Consider the following 3,976-nt stretch of genomic DNA (forward strand, 5'->3'; position numbering starts at 1 on the left):
TTTGGGTGTATGGAAGATCGGGTTTTCTCACTTCCTCTTACACTTCCTCAACACTCTTATTTTTCTCTTGAGCTTCCTCTTTGCTCACATTCTTTGACATATCGTTCTCTTCTTTCTCACTTGAGTCACTCCTCTTCTCATCCTCCTTACTCATCCTAGAAACTCTCTCTTCAAGCACTCTCCCACTCCTTGTGGTAATAGAATAGACGGGTTTCTTAGGATCAACTCCTTGAGAAGGTAATGAAGAAGGGCTAGCATAATCTTTCAAGGTATTGGCTAGTTGAGTGATTTGGGTCTCAAGCATTTTGTTGTGTGTCATCATCTCATTGAATTTCTTGTCACTCACCGCCATGTAAGTGTTTAAAGTTTTTGTTTGGTTTTCAATGATCTCCTCCAAGTTAGTTCTAGAAGATGAGGGTTGAGCATAAGAATTATCACCTTGGGTCTTTGGAACAAAACCGGGTGGGGGACCCATTTGAGCATTATTTTGAAAATTTTCCCTACCTTTGTTGTTCCAATTACCCCTATTTTGATTTTGACCATAACCTTGATTATGGTTACCATAACCTTGGTTATGATTACCATAATTTTGGTTTTGATTTTGGCTACTATAACCTTGGTTGTTATAGTTACCTCGGAAATTTTGGTTCCCTTGGTTCCTATTACCACCACCTTGGTTATAGTTGTCAAAATTCCCATGGTTGTTGTAATTCCTATTCCATTAACCTCTTTGATTCTCAAACCTAAAATCATTATTGTTTGACACATAATTCACATGCTCATTCACATTTCCATCTTGATCATCACAAACATCCATACATGCATGAGGGAAATTAGAAGCACCATGATCATATGATCCATAAACATCACAAAACAAGTAACCACTAGGCATGTTACTAGAAGAGGGAGAGGGTTGAGGATTAGAAGACATACCTCTCCCCTTAGATTGGGAGGGAAGATTCGAAACTTGGGAGGTAGCACTTTCCAACTTTGCCTTGATAGCGGACATTTCCTTCCCCAAGTTTGTCATTTGTGAGGATAGATTGTTGATTGCATTTAGATGATCAACCGAGTACACCGAAGAGCTACTCTTTCTAGTTGACTCCATTTCTCCGTCATGCCAATCTCTATAGTACCTCACTACGTCTTCAATTATGTCTACCACTTCCTCCTCCGTTTTATTCGTAATGGGACCTCCGGCTCCTCCATCTAGACATGACTTTCCTTGAGGACTAAGGCCACCATAGAAGATTTGAATAATTTGGTAAGTAGGAATTCCGTGATGAGGACATTCTCTTTGATACTCTTTGTACCTCTCCCATGCTTCATAGAGGCTTTCACTAGGTTTTTGCTTGAAACCTTGAATTAAAGCTCTAGCCTCCGCCGTTTTCTTTTGAGGGAAGAAATGGGAAAGAAATTCTTTAGTGACTTCATCCCAAGTTCTCAAGGAATTAGGCTTCACTTCCTTGTCTAGCCACTCTTGAGATCTTCCAATTAGAGAAAAAGGAAATAGCTTAAGCCTTATGAATTCTTGTGCGACCACACTCACCTTAATTGTGTTGCAATATTCTCGAATTCCTTAAGATGATTGAGGGGACTTTCATTTGTTGCGCCACTATATTGTCGCCTTTCAATCAAGGTTATCATTGCCGACTTGATTTCAAAGTCACTTTTCGGAATTGAAGATGGAGCAATCCCGCTCTCATACTTCAATGTCACCCTTGGGATTTCTCCCATGTTCACTTGCACACACAACCTCAAAGGAAAATATTAGTAGCACGGCTACAAATGTAGCCTAAAAGAGAAAAATCTTTTGTATTTTTGAGATAAAATGAAATAGACTCAACAACAATGCAATCTAGCATGAAGACCAAGGTTAATCACTCCTTACAATCCATACAAATGCACAAAATCAATCAACCAATTTAATCACAATGCTAAATCAATCGAAACCCACCTCAGTTAGCTATGATCCATCAGTAATACATGCTTCACCACATCCCTAGCAAGCAAACTACTCATAATCCATTAAAGAAATCAAGAACAAAGCTATAAAATTCATCAAATTCATCATCATCATTCCAATTAAACCAATTCAATCAAACAATCAATAAACTTGAACAATCAACAAAGTTATTGAAATCAAAAGCTAAAGACTGAATTAAAGTAAAGGAGATTCTTACAAACTTGATCAAATCAAAGGAAATGAGCTTGAAATCAAATCAATTGTACCATCATCAATCATAAATCACCAATCTTCAAGTTTCTCTCTCTAAAAACCTAAAACCTAGAGTTTCTCTCTCTAAGAAAATCAAAACCTAATTCTAATTCTTCTCTAATGAATTATCTAATCTTCAAAAATTTCTCTAATACAAAATTCTCTAATCTATTCTCTCTCTAAAATTAGAAGAAAAATCTATATATAGTAAAGCTAACAAAGAGAAGTTGGTTAGATCGTCCAAAATAGACCCGTACGGGCGCGACCTTCTTCAAGAAGATGTGCGGCCGCGCAAAAGAGGGTACGGAACAGGGGGAGCAACAGGCGCGGTCGCGCCAGAGCACCGCGCGCCCGCACCATCACACTGCACGGTCGCGCCATTGTCGCGCGCGCCCGCACCTGGGAGCAGGGAAGCTCTCTTCCCCTTCAACTTGATGTTCCTCGTGCTCTCCACTTGGTGTGCTTGATGAGCACGGAGCATGGCAGATTCTAAACACCTTGACGGTGGGTTCAACACCAAAATTGGTGCCCCCACCGCTTGAATGCACGACCTAAGGAAACTTAAAACTTGCACATCTCCGTACTTGGGCTTCAAATGGAAGACACTAAGCATCCCAATTAATGCAAAACCCGGGAAGAAACCTCGGGAATCCTTAGACAACGATCTTAACCTGAAAATGAAAAAAATAAACAAATAAAAGGGAAAAAGACAAAATAAACCAAGAAATACACGAAAATGGAAAATCAACTAAGGAAAATGCAAACTAAAGAAATAAAGAGCAAAACTAAGGAAAAAGGAATGAAAAGGGCTATAAAAGCAATCAAAAATCACCCTAAAAGAGAACAAATGAGTGCCATAAATGACACTTATCACTAAGGAGGTCTCAAGGACCACCCACACATTACATTGACCATGAGATCGACCGTACTTTGAGACAAGTCCGTAGGCTTTATCAAGAAGTGGCGTGAGGTCTTGGTGGTATTGTTGAGAGTGAGAGTGATTCTTGGTCTTCGAGTTATGAAAATGAGGCAATGGCGGCACAAGAAGATGTTTTGTTTTGTGAATTTGGAAATCCGGAGGATTATGAACTCACGGGAGGGATCTTGTTACCCTTCATGGAAATAAATTTTACCATTCATCCCCAATATACAAGGATGAAACACAGAGCAATTTTTGGGTTCTCTTAGTGAAGATCCTATTGAGCACCTTAATAGATTCCTTGAGCTTTGTGCCATGTTTCAAACCAATCACGTTTCTCAAGAGTACGTCCGTATGAATGTATTTCGACAATCTCTTTCAGGTAGAGCAAAGAAGTGGCTCAAGCAAGTCAAGCTAAATTCTCTCACAACATGGAGGGAGATAGTCAAGGAATTCTTGAAAAGGTTCATTTCCGAGGAAAAGACCGCTGAAATGAGAAGGAAGATTGCATCATTTGAACAAGAAGCGGATGAAAGTCTCAGTGAAGCTTGGGAAAGGTTTAAAGAGTTAGTACAAGCATGTCCTCACCATGAATACAATCAAAGCTTTCTCATGCAATTCTTCTATGATGGATTTGAGCCTATGTTTAGAGCTAATTTGGATGCGGGGGCGGGTGTACAATTGATTAAGATCCCCCAAAATCAAGTTGAAACAACAATTGAAGAGGTAGCTAAGAATTCTCTTGGGGTAGAAGAAGGAGGAATGAACTAAAGAAAGGTGGGAAGTATGAATTGGAAAAGGTTGATCAATTGCAACATTAAATCGAGCTTTTGACAAAA

General features: G+C 39.4%; 2 non-coding genes across 2 annotated transcripts; one reads left to right on the plus strand and one right to left on the minus strand.

Annotated features, from left to right (window-relative positions):
- The first annotated feature begins 1,274 nt into the window (after positions 1–1,274).
- Positions 1,275–1,380, plus strand: LOC145587153 (small nucleolar RNA R71). The gene has a single exon (XR_014101180.1). It is a non-coding gene; the product is annotated as a small nucleolar RNA R71 (small nucleolar RNA).
- A 2,246-nt stretch (positions 1,381–3,626) lies between these two features.
- On the minus strand, positions 3,627–3,733 carry LOC145587195 (small nucleolar RNA R71). Its single transcript, XR_014101218.1, has one exon. It is a non-coding gene; the product is annotated as a small nucleolar RNA R71 (small nucleolar RNA).
- Positions 3,734–3,976: the final 243 nt, after the last annotated feature.

This window comes from Chenopodium album, chromosome 16, assembly GCF_948465745.1.
Source record: "Chenopodium album chromosome 16, dcCheAlbu1.1, whole genome shotgun sequence".
NCBI lineage: Eukaryota > Viridiplantae > Streptophyta > Magnoliopsida > Caryophyllales > Amaranthaceae > Chenopodium > Chenopodium album.